A 17,453-nucleotide genomic window follows, 5' to 3' on the forward strand; every position below is an offset into this window, starting at 1 on the left:
TATCTGTGCTGCAGGAACACAGTGCTTTTATATCTATGGAGTGCTTTACAGTGGGGGCTGGGCGTGTGGCTCGGTTGCCTGCTATTCACAAAGTCCTGCACTCAGGTGATTAACAAACGCATTAAATAAAACCCTGAAAAATAAAGACGACTTTCTAAAAATGTCATTTGAAGCAAAATAGAAATAAATGCACCAAAGGAATTCAGCTCACAAATGAAGGTAAGTTTTCGTGTTTTTTTTTTTTGGGGGGGGGGGGGGGAAGGGGATGGGGTGGATATCCAAAGACTCAATACAAGTCAGAGCAATATTTTGACAAGCTGGAGGAAACGCTGAAGTGTTTATCTCTCTTGTGAACCGAGCTCTAGGCTAATATGAAAATACAGGAGTAATAAATGAGGCTAGCCAGCATGTAGATGCAAGCACACCTGACATTTGTGTCATTTCCATATAACAGTACAAATTATCCAGGAGACAGCCCTTCAGAGACTAGCAGCAGAAGAAATCAAAGTTCACTTGAAGTAAAATAATTCTTATTTTTAAATTAAGGAAAAGGACAACCGATCAGATTGAGCAGTTCCTGTGCCCTGCTCTGCCTTCCACCACCCCAAGCCTTCATTACTCTTCCTTCTAAATCCAGCTACCAGGGCAGCAAAGGTGAAGGTAAGGCTCTGCACGGGAGGGGAATGGAAGTCTCGTCTGGGTTCCCCAGCCCTTTAAGAGTTCAGATCCCCCAATCCCATGGTGTCTGGCCATGCCTACCACCTCCTCACAAAGTAGTGCTCCTCTAGTCCACTGGATGAACACTTCCGTGATCAAGAGAACTTGCTGTAGCAAACACGCAGGTCTTAACACCTGTAAACGTCCTTTGGAGCCGTCATGGGAGTTCAGAGAGTGACAGTGCTGGAAATCCGAGCTTGACGCACAGAAGATGGTGGAGGAGAGAGCCAACTCCACAAAGTTGTCCTCTGACCCACACGCACTCAGGCATGGGCACATACACCCAGACAGATTATCCACAATAATAATTGTTTTGCACATTGTAACATACTTTAATTTTTTTAATTTAGTATTTTGAATTTTTTTAAAAAATGAGAAAAGACTTCATATTTCCAGGCTGTCGCACTTCCTACGTAGCTGAGGGTACATAGTGTCCTGATCCCCCCGCCTCCACCTCAGCTTGGCAGGGATTACAGGTCTGTGTCAGCACATCTGTCTTAGGTGGGAATGGAACCCAGAGCTTTGTGGCTCCCAGACAAGCTCTGCACCAGCCGAACCACATGCCCAGCCCTCATGTAATACACTTAACACATATGAGAGCAGTGTGCCCACAGCAAAGGCACATCAGGGCCAGTGAACCAAGAGGAAGCAAGAACACAAGCCACAGAAACCCAAAGAGAATGGTGATCTGAGAGGGACTACGACCACCTCTGGCTTCAACACCCTTTTCAGGTGACCAGTTTTCCCACCTCCATACTGAGTCTATTTATTCCTGGTCTTTTGGGGTTCGTGAACTAGGCATAACATGTTTGGGGGCTCTTCCTGGGACCCCAAGACTCCAGGAACCTGGCCCGGATGTTTTTATGCTGGCAACGGGACTTGGACTGACGGACATTATGGGACAGACTTCCTGTAACCCCTCCCTGTTTCTCTGAACTCCACCTGCACACCCTGCTTCTGCCAGCAGCAGACTGGTGTATGCTCTGGGTTGGGAAAGAATTCGAGGGTGGAGACTTGAATGAAACTGTCCAGGATTGCTTTTGGCCAGCTGGTGAGTGTTTTTTGTCTCAGTGTCTCTGCGTAGTATTTATGTTTGCGTCTACCATCGGTTTTAGATCGAGTAAGAAAAGGTCTGTCTGTTTAAATGAATGTATGGCCATTATATGTTTGTATTTGACTGATCTTAATTGGTTAATACACTCTGTATGCCTTGGTTGCAGATTAAGAGTTACTGGATATGTTTAAAGGTTAAATTCAAACTCTTGAGATGAATCTCATTTTAAATTGATACTGGTTTTAGAGATTGAATTGTTTGCACTAATAATTTAGTCTTGACTTTTAGGGTTATGCTTTGTGACTTCACTCCTAAAAAAGGGTACTTTGTTTTGATATTGCAAAAACAGGTTTTGGAGGATGTTTACATGTTTAAGGTGATGAAATGTTTTAAAGTTTATCAGGCATTTTAAGCAATGACTTTGGGCAGTATAACTAAGTCTAAGTAAGATCATGGAACAGTTTCTCAATCCTTTGGGGGAAGACAAAAACTTTAGTATTTATTTTATTAATTTTACCAAATGAAATCAAGCCATACTATTTGAGCCAACTGAGAAAATTGCAGTTTTTAGAGTGCATCATGTAGAGAGCTGCTTGTTTGTTACGCTGCTTTGTTAATCAAAAAACATGTTTCACCCTGGCCTTCACCTTGAGACAGAAGAGAAGTTTCACTAAATTCCTTAAAACTTGTTCTAAGTTCCTTAAAGTTTGTTTATGTGACCTTGGACCATATCTGCTACAGGGAAGTACTTTTAGAAAAAGAGTTTGGCAGTTCCAGAACTTTTTTTTGTATTGATGTGACTTGTTTTTGCTTTGCCTATAAAAAGTAAATCGTGGAATAATCCCACACTGGGCTCCAGTGGGATCATATCAGGATGGAAAGGGTTTTGATAGGAGTTTTTATGTTGTCTGAAAAGCAAGAGAGAAAGCAAGAGACCGGGATATTAAAGAAAAGAATAGCTTGTCTATAGAATGTCTGGTTAAACCAGAAGAACAGAGCTAGGAAAAGCTAACCTGAAGGTATATAGAATTTTATGGAAGGTCAGTGTGTGTATGGAAAACCAGAGGGCATATAAAGTGTATTTACTTTGGTTCTTTATACCTGCAAATATAATTTAAGAAAGAGCTGTGAGATATGTTTTTCTTCATTTAAAAGGCTGGTGATTCTTCAATGCAAAATGCTTTCTCGTGCTCTTTATAGGGGGAAGAATTCTGGCCGATAGCTTTGGTATGGCCAGAATAGTTCATACAGTTTAAAATTGTTCTGTGCTGTTCTGTTATGTAGTTGGTTCTAAAACTTATTTGATTACAATGTTAGAACCTTTGGTTGTGGGAAATTGTGAATGTTCCACAGAGCTTTCTGTACCATGGAAGGTAGCAATGCCATTAGCTACACCTAATGTTTTATATTGTCAGCCACACCCTGTGACAGCCTTTGACAACACGTGGCTAGCCGCCATGTTGGTTCAGGGATAGAGGGTGGAGCCTTGGTTTTACTGCCATCTTTGTTTAGGGCTACCAGCTATGTTCAGTTCTCTGATTAGTGCTAAATGGAATTTTGGTTCTTTAAGCTTTTTGCTGTTCAGTTTTAATGCAAAATGGTAGGATCATATTTGCTAGCCCCTCTACAAACTGTATCTGGTTAAAAGTTTTGGTTTGATTTTAGTTCGGAAAGATATTTAAAGTCATGCTAACAACTGCAGTTGGTTGCAATGTTGAGCTTTACCTATTCTTTTCTTTTTTAAGGTTAAGCCTAGGATGGGTAACAGAAGTTTGCCTATGTAGATCTACTTGAAATATAGTTCTAAAACATGCATCTAAAGACTATGCCAGAATTAGAGGTTATAGCATTCTGTTTTATAGGATACAGTTTAGAGCAGATGATAAAGATAGACAAAGAGTAACTCAGAGATGCTGGCCCTCAAGCTTGTCAGATATCTGATAAATATAACATTTTAACATGTGTAAGCTTATTATGACAGAGAGTCCCAAAATCCTGGCAGTAGCTTCCCCAAGGTCTCCAAGAAGATTTGGGCACAACAACAGATGCTACTATGGATTGTGGTATGCTAACCACTGGGCAAGACTGCTCCAACTGGTGCACTGCTAGGGCCCAGCCTAAACTGTGGACATAGCCATGAATACCTGGAGAGTCATTGTTTCACATTTCAGGAGGCAAGGTGAGGTCACTCTCTCATGTTCCTTTTTTCCACAGAAGCAGTCTCTCATCTTCTGTGCCTGGCAGGACCGCCTCTGCTCATGATGCCATGAGACCACAGGAGCCAGGGACACTGCCTAGGTGATGGATTAACTAGTCATCTATCATTTTAATTGGTACATGGATTGGTATATTTATTTAGCTCATAATTTATGCTTCTCAGGTCTCTGATCACATTGATGGCTAGGCTAAGCTAATGGTAGCTTTGCAGCTAAAGAGCAGACAATTAGATCCACTGTGAGCTCATTGGTCAGTTCATTAGCTGGTTACAACTACTAGGTACTATATCTTTTATTTAGAAAGGCAAACGGGTTTGCCTTACTCATAGGACTCATGTTAGTTCCAGTGTCTTATGGTGAATAGCTGGATAGAAAAATTGGAGTTTATGCAGGGTCTGAGAATACAGGAGTTTAGGCTGTGAGAATTTAGAGAATGTTGTTGGATGGTCTGGGAAAATGTTTCCAAGTTAGTAAATGCAATAAAGATTGGAAAGTCTCAGTAGGTGTTTTAAGGTATATGAATGTGAGTTGTAATGCTATAGAAAAATGATTTAAGGAATATTGAAAATAGGAGATATTTTAGATTTTTCCCTCCTCTCTGCTATTGTTGTGCTTATATTGTTATAAGATTTCATAAGTTCAAAGTTTTGACGTTGATCAATAGAGTTCTGATAAGCTGATGGAGCACTGACTGCTTATTATTCAGTCACAAGCTTGAGATTTTAATTTCCTTTGGTTTTCTTCTGGAGATAGACTTCTCATCATGCTAAAAACATCTATTCAATGTGTATATCTGACCCAAAAGCCATAGATTTTACTACAGTATTCTTAATATCTGCCATTTCTGAGGTAGACTTTGACACAGGATTTAGAAGTATCTTAAACCTATTCCTTCTAGTTGCTTTGTTAAGGAAAGCCTAAGCATCCTGGGTTTAGCAGTAAAGCCATTAATGTATTTCTGCCTAACTTTCCAGTGTGACATGGAAATGGGGGCTAAAAGTAGATGCTGAGTGTACAAAGCAAAAATGGCCACACTCCATTGTTGGCTGATTACCAATAGCTGTGCTCACAGAAGAAGTGTTAGAGTTTCAAACCATGGACACATCTAAAGAGTTTATAAAGTTACAAAACAAACAGCTAAGAAGAACTGATGCTCATTCTGTTGGATGTAGTTTTACCTGTTACTCTCAGAGTGCTGTTATATTAGATTTGCTGATATGCTACTTTTCTGAGTTTTTTTTAATACATATTTTCTTTTGTGTACTAAAAATTCATGTTAGCTTCAGGAAACCAAAAAGTCATGAGATCTGGCATAGCTCAAATGGACCCCAGATGAGTTTTTCTCCTGGTCTTGGGATTCCTCACTTTTCCCATTTAATAGACAAAATTTAATTTCTGTCTCTAGTCTGAATTAGTCTCAGCAGATTTTCACCTGTTTGACTCTATTCCAGGATCAGCTATGGACTGCAAGCCAAAAATCTAGACTTGCTGGAAGCTGACATGATTGCTCCCTGCCTCTTCAGATGGATCATCCTCAGATGCTTCTGAGGACTGCCCCATTGCCCAGCCTTTGATTGGCATTTCAGCCTTCCTAGCCCCTGATGCCAACAGTCCTATTGTCAGCGCTGAAGCAGTTTCAGAAGATGAGAGCCTCAGCCCAAAATCCCAGCTAGCAGGCTGAAATGCTAACTTAAAAGGGGCTCCCTGACATTAACTATTATCTTAGGCATCTGCTTAGCGGGAACAGGAACTAGTATTGCAGCAACTGGACTAAAAACCTGGAGAGAAAGGATTCCAGAGGATGGTTTAAATCTTGGTATAATAGTTTTCCTTGGCCTATCCACTCTGAAGGGACCCCTCCTCATTTTTATTTTTACCTTTGGGCCATGTGCTTTAAATCACTTGATGGCTTTCATGAAGGAATGCTTGGGAGCAATACAGTAATGGTACTCAGATCCTATTGTGGAAAGGTAAATTTGGAGGACTGACTCCAGGGGTCATATCTGGAAAACCCAAGACTGGGTCTTCAAATGGTCATGAGAATGGGGGAATGAGAGACCAAAGACTTAAAAATCAGTGGGTGTTGTTTTAATTTTTAAAGCCTGAAGGAGAGCTAGCTAGTTGGAGGCATGTCCAGTAATGCCCGGAGAGGAAGAACTAGCCTTACTGCATTCTTTTCTAGCCCTCTAATTATACAGTTGCTAGGAAACTGGCCCATATGACCAGGCCAGAACTGTTTGTAGTCTTGGCGCCTAAAGTGAACCAATTATTTCAAAAGTTAATTTCCCTAACCCAATCATGTAATGCCAAAGCATTTAAGTCACCGCTTGCTTTTTTTTCCCTTAAAAACTCTGTACCCCTAGACCTTAGGGCCGCATTCCTCTCCTGTTTCCACAGGAGATTTTTGTCCCATGTTCAAATGAGTATACAATTAAAAAGCCCCATGTATTTACAAAATAAAAAAGAAAAGAATCTCTGGACTCTGATGTCTACATACTGTAGAGAGGTTGAAGCCTATTGATCGCACTACATTTAGGGAAATGGGTCAAAATAGAAGACAATGTGTTTTTAATCCAAGGCCATGGAGTGCAGCCCCTGTGCCGTTTTTGCTTTCTCAGGAGGAAGGAGGACTTGGCTGAGCCACGGTGGGCAGTCTGTGTACCTGTACCTCTCTGGCTACGCAGTACAGCAAGCTGATTTACTAGATTTCCTCAACTGCTTGCTTTTTATGATCCTCTCTCCCTGTCATGATCTGAGAAAGTCACTCTTGTTCGTTTGTTTTTTGCTTTAAGGAGGCTCTTTTTTCAGTAGAACCTGTGACTTAGTGACTCACACAGCCCTTTCTCTCACCTTCCAAGGCTCCGTCAATGTAGTCTGCTTGCTGTTCTGCCTTGTATTCCTCTGACTGCTTCCTAAGTCTTGCTTGTCTGGGCTTTCGTGCAGAATTTATATCAATATGCTGATCTGCTGAAGCCATGTAAATTTCCATTTCCAACAAGAATACTCTGGGTTCTGGTTCATCGTGTACTCCATTGTTTCTCCCTAGCAGCAAGCCATCAAAAGTCCTTCTAAGTTTCTGTGTCCCTAAAGCTCTGCAATCCAGCATGTTCACATTAAATGATTAGTGATAGCTCTAACTAAATTAGCCCCCTCCTCTCCAACAGAAGTGGAGACATTCTCGCATCAGGTCTTCCTTCTGCCTCATTCATACACTCAGCATGCAATGAGCACTTTGTGAAAGACACCTCCTTTTCTTTAAGTATGTGTGGTGTGCACACATATATGTGTGTATGTGTATGCGTGTGCATATTGATGTGGGTGCCTGCTGTGTGTGGATGTGGAGGACAGGGGGAAATGTGGGCCATCTTCTTCTATGCCAGTTAGTTTCTGTCAACCTGACACAAACTAAAGTCACCTGGAAAAAGCAAACCTCAACTGAGGAATTGCCTTCTTCTTTGTGGGTGTGCCTGTGTGAAATGTTCTTAATTAAGGATTGATGTAGGAGAGCCAGCCACCTGTGAATGCTAAGAACCTGGGCAGGCAGGCAAGAAAGCTACAGTAAGCAGCCACCTCCAGGGCTCCTGAGTAGATAGTCACCCTCCGGGGCTCCTGCCTTTGCTCCTGTTCAGTGCCTGAGTGCCTTCGTTTACAACTGGTAGTCAGAAAGGAGAGCTCAAATGAAGCCTTTCCTTCCCAAGCTACTTTGGTCAGGATACCTCTCACCAGCGTAAGGTCCCCTATCACTCTTTGTCTTATTCTACTGGGACAGAGTCTCTCACTGACTGGAGCTTGTGTTTTGGGTAGGCTGGCAGGTTTTCAAGCTCCTAGGATCAGCCTGTTTCCAGCTGTCAATAAGGTGCAAACAAAGGTGACCACACCCACCTTTCTAACTTGAGTGCTGGAAATTTGAACTCAAGTCTGTATGCTTGCACTTCAAGCACTCTAAAGGCACTTATGAAAATCATTTTTGAGTTCTGAGAACTTTGGTCTGATTGAAGAACAGGAAAGGGACTGAGAATGCAGCAGCAGTGTGTCGCTGGGAGCATCAGACCCCTGTGCATAGCTCTCAGAGCCGTCATCTCACTGCTGTGAGTTTCACACATTCTAAAGAACAAGCAGCAAAATGGTCTTGCAAATGAAGCCATACTCAGAGCCCAATAACGCCAGAGAGCGACTACAGCTAGTGCCATGGCAGCCTATTGACAGGCTGGGGAGATCCGCTCTGTGCTGACTTCTGCCTTTGATGTCTCAGAAAGTGCTGCATTATAGCCAAGCTCCCCCCTCTGAGAGGAACTCCAGAAAGAACTCCACAGGCTAGACTCGCCTTCTGCCCAACTTCCCTGAAGGTGGGTCTGTCCCCTCCACTTCAGGGGACTTCAGGGGACTTGACAGCAGGGGGATGCCAGGATCCTGGGATCCTTTCCCAGTGGCAGTATACTACTTGACAAGGTTCTTGATTTTCAGTTTTCATTTTTCCCATCTCCCTCAGTCTCCCTAGCCATTGCCTGCTGTGGGATTTGGCTGTATTAGGATGAAGTCTGATGGCTCAGGATAGCCATTTGTTTGTTCTCGGTCTTTGATATGGACTCCCTTTTCTCAGAGAGGTTCTAAAAGACCCCCCTGATCTGGGTGACCCCAGATTTTGTAAGGAGCATCACATTGCCCTCAGGGCAGATTATAGGCTGGATTCTTTCTTTATTAGGAAACTGGTCCAACAAGCATCTGGGAATTCCTAGAAATGCCCCACCTTGCTAATAATCTTAGTCTTCAGCAGTGGCCTTCAACTGTCCTTGGAGATTCCCCCACCCATAGGATAATTAGGTACTATGTTCTTCTTGTGATAGGACCGTGCTACTGCATAGAAGATGAGGCACTGCGCCACTGCGTACAAATCGAGTATCCCTGACCCCTGACCCATCGAATCAAACCTCCCACACCCAGGGTTTATAAATCCCTGATTACAAACGAACATGCTGCTGGATGGTTGTGTGCCAGGTGACACCATCAGCCTTCACCATGGCTGCCTGAGATTCCTCATTTATTCCCCAATGGGCCTGTTCTCGGGCCTGTTCTCCAGCCTGTTGGGCCTGCTCCTCACCAGGCCTGTGTCTCTGCTGCAAGCTGACCTAGCATGGGCTTTTGCCGGCACCCCTGCCATGCTCAGCACAGCAGCTTAACCAAGAGCTGTAACACTTTGGTATGTAACACATAGGCTTTGAAATACCAGAGTTCCCACTGCCTCCAGGGATCCCATTCTAAAAGACCTGTTCTGTAACATTTCATGGAATACTTTTCCCACACCCCAGCCTAGTGCCTGGCCCTTGTCCTAAAGTGCTCTAGTGGCTCCTGAGAGAAACAGAACCCCATTCTCCATTCAGAAGCTGAAATCCAGGCCCCCACTGATCAGAACGACAACAGAGAACAGAGCCTTATTAAAAAGTGGAGTCATATAGACTTTAAAACTAAAGACCCAGAGCTAGAGACGTGGCTCAGATGGTAAAACGTTTGACTAGCATGTATGAGTCCTGAGTTTCATCCCCGCCTTCACAGAGAACCAGGTATTTGGGTGAATGACTGTGATCCTGGAATGCAGGAGGCCGAAACAGGAGGATCAGTCATTAGTTTTTTTCTCCTCTAAAAGAGACATACAGAGGAAAAAGGCAGCAGAAGTTATAGTCATTTACAGGAGTACATACACATAGCATGCTTAAAAATATTATGAATTTGCTGTTTCAAAAATCATATCTGTATGAATAGCCACAAAGGAGACACCAAACTGAGGAAAGGGGGTTCTAAGAGAGGACACTGGGGGAGAAGGAGCAGGGTATGGGGGGAATATGCCCACAAATGCATGACATACTTGAATAAGGCCTGAATAATAATAATTATTATTATTATGTGACGACACAAAATATAGAACAGGAACAGGCGAGCTGCCTGTGACAGAGCAGGGAGGGGATGGGCACAGCTGGACTGAGTTCTGCTGAGGGCACGGCAACCGATTGCAGTTTCCTTCTTCCAGCTCTGCTCTGGAAAGCTGGTACCTGTATTCTCCTTGAAGGCCATTGTGGATCTAAATGTTTGTCTTCTTCTGTCAACACCAACCAGTCTAACGTCTGTCAAACCTTGATCCTTGTACTTCCTCAGCAGGGTCAGGGCTTGCCTAGCATGCGTGAAGGCCCGAGCTCAGTCCCCAGAATTGCGGAATGCAGTTCTAATGGAGCATGCCTATAAGTCTAATACTTGGAAGAAACAGGAGAACTGTAAGCTCAAGGTCATCCTCAGCCACAGGACAAGTTCGATGCCAACCTGAGCTATATGAAATACTGTTTCCATTTTTCACCCTTTCTGTAAGTATAGGACAAGTTTATTCTAACAGATGTTATTTGGCAGATGTGGCTTCCATGGCCCCGCATTTTCTCTCTCATATTTTATAAGAGTTAGAATATGCTGTTTTGTTAGTTTTTATTGATAGTTAATAATTTATCGCTTAGTTGCCTAATGCTATCACACACAGATTAACAGGCACACAATAAACATGCCTTTTACGTGTCCATGTATACAGGAACATAGAGTTTATACAAACATGTGGTCTCATAGGACGCCTGAAGTTCAAGCATGAAGTGTTACAAGTTAGAGGCTAGGTGGGGTGGCGTGTGCCTGCAACCTCAAGACTGGAAGAGAGGGTAAGAAAGCAGGAAGATTGCTCACATTAAAGACCAGCCTGGTCTGCACAGTGAGTGCCAGGCCAGCCATGGCTGCACATGGAAAAACCCTGTCTCAGAAACCCAACAAGCAAAAAAGAACTACAAGTTAAGATTGCTGGATTCATCTACCAAGCCTAAGACTCTTACAACACTTTAGCCTTCCAGCGCCTTCCTGCTGTCCCTGGCTTTGTCTATACTTTAAAAACGTGAGCTTTGCTTCTTTCCCCGTTTCTCCCAAACGCTGAGAGAGACGGTCAGGCATGCCCTGCTAGGTCATTCATGCTTGGAGAAGAAGCTCCCACAGACTGCAGAGCCTAAGGTCCTTCCACTGCATCCTATAACCTTTCACAGTTTGAGAGAGAGATGTCAGAGGAGTCTGAAGGGGCTGGAGAGCTGTCCCTACACTGTCACTGACTGCTGAGAGCTGCTGCTCTCCAGCAATGCGTCCGTGAGCGAGCGTCTCAGCGTGGCTGGAACACGCTTTGCGGACGTGTCTCTGCACTGTGCATCTCTCAGCTGGCTAAAGGCTGTGTGGCTGGGACTAACAAGCATGAGAGACCAACAATCACAGCAGATTAGTCATCTGTAACTGGAGATCCCTGGAAGAAAAGCAGCGCACAGTAGCTTGCATTTGACTTAAATGCTTCAAGTTCTTTCCTAGCTGGTGTGAGAAGAGGCCTTTCTCCGGCTCCTGCTGGAAGGCCAGACACAGGAATTGGTTTTCTGGATCAAACTCTGGGACCCTCACTTCTTAGCAGTAAGCTTTCAGAAAAACTGTATCAAACTTGAGTTTCCTCCGTTTAAAAACAAGGCCAGTGCCCTGCAGACCCCACCTAAAAGCAGTTGATCCATGCTAAATGCCAAAGACGTGCTTATGAGTTTCACCTTTCATGTTAGTGCTCACAGGGTCTAAACAGAAACTCAGGGAAACAATCATATTGACAAAGACTATGCATGGCCCACCCTCCACTCCATGCACGTGTGTGCGCGCGCGCATTTGGCCAGAGGCTCCTTTCTCAGGTACTATTTCTCCAGCACTGCTCCCCTCCCTTTTGTTAGGCTGGTGGCCACTGAGCTCCAAGGCCCTGACTGTCTTGGCTTCTCAGCATGGGATTAGAAGTGCACACCAGTCATCTTCTTATGTGGGCGATGGCGTTTGAACTCGGGACCTCAGGCCTGCTGTGCAAGCACTTTCCCAACTAAGTCATCTTCCCAGCCACTGAAGAAGCCTTTGAAGCCCTGCTTACCAAGTTATGAAGGGTCTAGAGGAAAATCAAGGTTTTCAAAGTTCATGTCTTCCCCGAGATAGCACTGTGTGCATAACATGGAGCGTTTCTTATTTTCATCTAGTGGAAATTTACCAGTTGCTTTTTGAACAAGAAATTTAAGAGGCTTCAACCCCATATCAGTTTTGAGCATTTTTCATGCACTGTTTCACAGCTGTCGACTAGCTTCTAAGTATACCCAGGTGCTATGCAGCCAGCCCTCACTGGGAAGAAGCAAGTGGGTGCTGGTGAGTTGGGTCATGGTTTTGACATTGTCTGGGATTTCGTCCCACCTGTTTCTGTTCAGGGCTTTCACCTAGCAGCTAGGAGAGTCTGGAATTTCAGAATGCCACAAGCACCAAAGCTGTCTTCTGTCACCCAGACACACAGCAGCCGCCCTGCCTGTAGCGTAACACGGATGTAACCGCTTCATCTGGGAGTCAGGGTTCCAGGTTGTTCTATGTTCCCTCTCAAACTCAAACCCAGACCCTAACAAGAAGATTTCATAACTTTAGTGCCATACATTCTTGGAAACATTGACAAAGTTCTTCTTTCTTAAAAATTGCTATCCGTTCCTTCAGTAAGTATAGCTAATGTGTTAGAGTTTATTTACGCTAAAAATCAATTCCATTTTTATGAACTACTATATTTTATATAGATACTGATCTTTGAACAATATTAAGTTCTCATAGAATATAGAAAACCTTTTGCCTAAATGTTATTAAATGCTCTGATCCCAGGGAGCAGATCTTGTTAAACACTCACTTTGAAAGGACTGATCACGCACAGCACCGTCATAGTCAAATGACTAATGCCACAGCACCCGCGTCTGCCGAGTGACAAACTTTTGAATGCATGTTTTGACCTGTTTTTGCTTTAGGAAATAAAGGAACCACTTTAACACGCTTCTCCCACGTCCTCTGGAAAGACCAAACAGTTTCAAGAAATCGCTAACTCTGTCCAAAATCATCATCCTCAAGTGATGTGTCTTGCAGAGTGTGCTGTTACCCCAGAAATAAAGCCACTTTTACCATGCCTGGAGCCACTCCATGCATGTTGCCTTTGCTAGAAAAAGTGAGTCCCTTTCTGGTTTTGGTTTCTGTTACTTGGACTATTTTCCCACTTTTAGGAAGAAACGGCAGGAGAAGATAAAAATGTTGTATGATGTATTCCTATTTTTTGACAAGCACAAGGATATATCCCTATCATGATTATTCTCTTTTTCGACTTTTTATTGAATCCTTGTGAGTTTCATGCCATGCAGCCCAGTCACACCACCCTGGAAGTCTCCCTCAAAATACAAAGCATGGAAAACAGCCCATCGTGGAAGCTGTAGAGTGTCCCAGTGTGCCCACAGCATCCTTCCGTCCACACATCTTCCCTTGGAAATGTTCAAACCAGTGAGTCATGGGTCTGGTTCAAGATGTCTGGCTTCTGTGACCTCATCAATATTGGATGCTCACTGGCCTCCTCCCAGTTATCCTGTTGTTGCCCTGTGTGTGGAGATCCTGCAGCTTTGGGTCAGCAGGACCGGCCCTTTCACATGTCCCAACCATTAACAGATAACATAACTTTTGGGGTGGGTGCTGAGCTGGTCAGTACAGGCACTCTCCCTCATCCACTCCACCAGGGCTCTCCAGGGCTGCTCTGGGTAGGCTACCTGGTACTGCCATCCACAGGAGGCAGGCTCAGCTCTTCTGCTCTCACGCCCTCGGGCTGGCTCACCCACACCCCTGCCATCTGAGCCAGTGCAACTGTGCTGCCTGGGCAGGGTGCAGGGCCTGCTCTCCCAAGTGCTACTGCAGGTAAGAAATGAGCTCTTCAGAGCACCGCGGCCATTGAGGGATGGAGCCAGTTCTGTACAGCCCTTGGACTTCCATATAGCTGGCTCAGACTGCCCCAACCATGAATATCCCAATGTTCTCTAGTGGTAATATGAGCCATGGACATTGACACCAACCCCTGCTGCTGTGCATCCACAAACTCAAACACAGTCCAGAGGCTGGGACCTCACCACGGCCCCAGGGGGCGGGGCTGGCCACTCGCACCAGGCTCTCCTCTCCACCCTCCAGTCTCCATCTCTCTTCATAAGGCTCAGGCACTGTGGTGGCTCCCACTGCAGGCTGGCCAAGAGGCTGGCAGGCCCCTGCACGACAGCCTCCACCCGTGCTGAATGGCCTGGTGTGGCTGCAAGTGGGTATCTATAGCCCTTCTGTGCCGTGCACTGAAGGGCAGGTCTGGGAGTGGCCTGGTGGTCCACAGGTCTCTGTCTGTCTTTCTCCCCCCTTGTCACACTGCTCAGATTTGATTTGATTTTTTATGAATCATGGGCATGAAACAGCTTTGGCCACCAAGCCAGGCACCAGCTAGAAAGAACAAAGGCCTGCCATCTGCTCTGCCCCTGACGGATATAAGAACAGTGCCACCAGCAAGGTGTGTCTTTGCCCATTTCCAGGGGGGTCATAATTACTCTTAATTAGTTATAATTCAAACTGCTGTGCTTCCTAACATTCCAAACCCATTTGAAACTTTACCTGTCCATAGCAGGATTTCATCAACCCCAGCACTGTCCACGGATAAAATGGTGGTTTCTGGAGCTGCTCAGCCTCTGCAGACTATTACCCTGAATAAGCATAGCTTTTCACCCATCTGTCATCCTGGCTAAAACTATTCAAGAAAATTTTTATTTCTTACAAATCACCAGCAGGTCTTCAGTATTCATCAGATCAGATCCACTGAGGAAAGAATTTGTAAAGCTGAAGCTATTTGGAAAGATGAACCAGAAAATGTCAGTCTGGAAGAAGTGCCCCATAGGTACCTGGGCAGCAGCTGGTCCCCCAAAACAAGCTGTTCCACAGAAGCCATATCTACGAATTTATTATCATACCATTTAAGCAAGAAGGACGACTCAGGACAGACCTAGACGCAACGACAGAGCCAAGGAGCCTGGCAGAAGGTTGGCCCTCAAAGCAGGTTCCATGAGCAGACTCCAGGTCCCTTCTCTGACTCAGTGTTCCATCCCCAAGAAGCCTTATTTAAGACAACATGGCAAGACCTGGCAGGGATGCCATCCCCTGGAATCTTAACTAGAGAGTGAGTTCTCATTACTTTCAAACCACAAGAACACAAATGCTGTTTGCCCACAGAAGTCCTGGTTATCTTTCTCTTCCTGCGGGGTCCCAGCTCACTCTATACTGTGTACATCAGGGACTAGGAGATGCTGAAATAAGGAGAAAGATAAATGATTACTGAAGGATGAAGCCAAAGTCCTAGTCTCCCCTCAGGTTAGCAGAGTTGCCATGGAGCCCATCTTCTCTGCAGCTCTGAGGTACCTGCAATCAGCGTGTGCTGTGGTCAGGAGTGAATACACACACCTTTTATAATGTGGTATCATGCTAATAGGAAACATTGCTTCCAAGGCTCACCAGCCAAGGCTAGAACATTAAAGAGACAGAAAGTACAGATTTGATCTCCAATGTTGCACAGGCCTCTGGAAACTATTGGAGAGGAAGAAGCTGGAGGAGCCTTGCTCCCGTAGCTGGTCTCTAACCTCCATGTGTTTTCTCTGACGGGCTGCTGAGACCCTCAGAATCTCTAGAGTGGTGAGTGTCTACGCTGTGTGTCCTAACTTTCTTTTTGTTGTTGTGATGAACACCATGGTCATAAGAGCACTTTGGAGAAGAGGAAAGAATTTATTTGAACTTTCAAGTGATAGCCTGTTATCTAAGAAGGGTAAAGCAGCATCCTGGAGGCAGGAACTGAAGCAGAGGCCATGAAAGAACATTGTTTACTGACTTACTTTTCTTTCACTGGCTCAGCCTGCTTTCTTATGCCACCTAAGACCACCTACCTGCCCACAGGTGACAGGGTCCACATCCGACATCAACCATTAATCAATAAAATGCCTCATGACATGCTTACGAGCCAATCTCATGAGGACAACTCTTCAGTCAGGCTTTCCCCTTCCTAGGGGACTACAGTTGTGTCAAGTTGACAAAACTAACCAGCACGGTACAGTCATGAGCTGACTAGGGCTTGTCATTGCCTAGTAAGTTTCCAAAGTGCGCCTTGTCAGCAGAGACACGGGGGCACTGTTCCTCACCCTGTCCACTCTTCCACACACTCTGACTTTCGAAGAGAAGAGAGAGGCTAAAGGTGACCTAAGATACCAATATGAGGACTGGCATTCAGACCCCCAGCCCTGATAGAAAGCCGGCCAAGGTGTCAGGACGTGGCAGGGAACAGCTCCTGCTGTGCAAGTGTGAGGCCAAAGCCAGACACAGTCACCTGCCCCTGCTACCCCAGTGCTGTGGGAAGTGGAAACATAAGAATCGTCAGGGCTTTCTGAACCCCCCAGCCTAGCTCAAAAGTGACAAGCTCTGGGTTCAGGGAGACCCTGTCTCGTGGAAATAAGAGAGAAAGTAATAGAAGAGGACACCTATGTCTCCCCCTTACGTGTGCACACATGTGCCTGTGCGCACACACACACACACACACACACACAGGAGGGGGTGGTCCTGCTTGGCTCACTTCTCAAACGTATCCTCTAAGGTTTTTGCATCTTCAAACCGGGGTTTCCCAGACACTAGTGGTTCTCTACTTTGGTAATAGAGCTATTAATATCACCTAGTGCATTCTGATAACAACTATTTATGTCATCCCGTGCGTCCTAATAAGCACAATCTGATGATGATCACTGTGTCAAAGCACCCCACCAACATTGCTGTGGGTCCAGCTCTGCCAGCAGAGATTCTGTGTGTGAGTCGCATAGCTATGCCTTCTGCTGTTTTTATCACGTGCCTCTGTCAGGACAGAAAGCCAAGTGGCCACCATTTTCTTTCTAGCTTGAGATACTTTGAGAGCTCACGCCATAGGAAGATGAGTGGAAGAGTGATCGTAATTGATGCATCAAATGTCAGTCACTGTGTTACTCAAAGAAGCAAAGTAAAAAAAAAAAAAAAAATTCACATGTTATTCTTATTCATTTTCTTGGGAATCCATTTCTTAGGATACTGAAAATTAATGCAATTTAAAATAATGAGCTTAAGCTAAGGGAGATAAACTCTAACTCTAAAGAGTTAACTAAGTGTGTGCTGCCTGTTGAGGGCAGGCAGGACCCTCTCAAGTTTGCAGAAATGCTCTCAGACCCACCCCAGGGCATCAGGAGGCCAGCGCCAGGCCAGGAGAGGGCTGGACCTTCAGTCCATTGTTCAGTCCTGCCTAACAAGAAGGCCTTGCTAAACTTGCCGGGATCAGAGGTCATCTCCTTCTGCCTTTTAAAAAATGCTATTTTAGGAAAAACTGCCCAAAACTGTGTCAGTCTATGCTGACTAACTGAAGCGCCATGTGCTGTGAACGCAGGAAGCCACAAAGGGCGGGAGTGCAGATGAGAAGATGGCATCTTCCCCTCTGTCAGCCTTGGAGCCAGTATATCTGAAGAGCCTAGACAGACAGCAGTGTGAAAAGCCCCAGGGAGAGGAGGATCACCCAAAAC

The 17,453-nt window shown here is 44.9% G+C and overlaps 1 non-coding gene across 1 annotated transcript; it reads right to left on the reverse strand.

Annotated features, from left to right (window-relative positions):
• Positions 1 to 14,276: 14,276 nt before the first annotated feature.
• LOC129668096 (small nucleolar RNA SNORA48) lies at positions 14,277 to 14,419 on the reverse strand. Its single transcript, XR_008718865.1, has one exon. It is a non-coding gene; the product is annotated as a small nucleolar RNA SNORA48 (small nucleolar RNA).
• Positions 14,420 to 17,453: the final 3,034 nt, after the last annotated feature.

Source organism: Psammomys obesus, unplaced genomic scaffold (genome assembly GCF_907164565.1).
Source record: "Psammomys obesus unplaced genomic scaffold, mPsaObe1.curated_primary_1811, whole genome shotgun sequence".
NCBI lineage: Eukaryota > Metazoa > Chordata > Mammalia > Rodentia > Muridae > Psammomys > Psammomys obesus.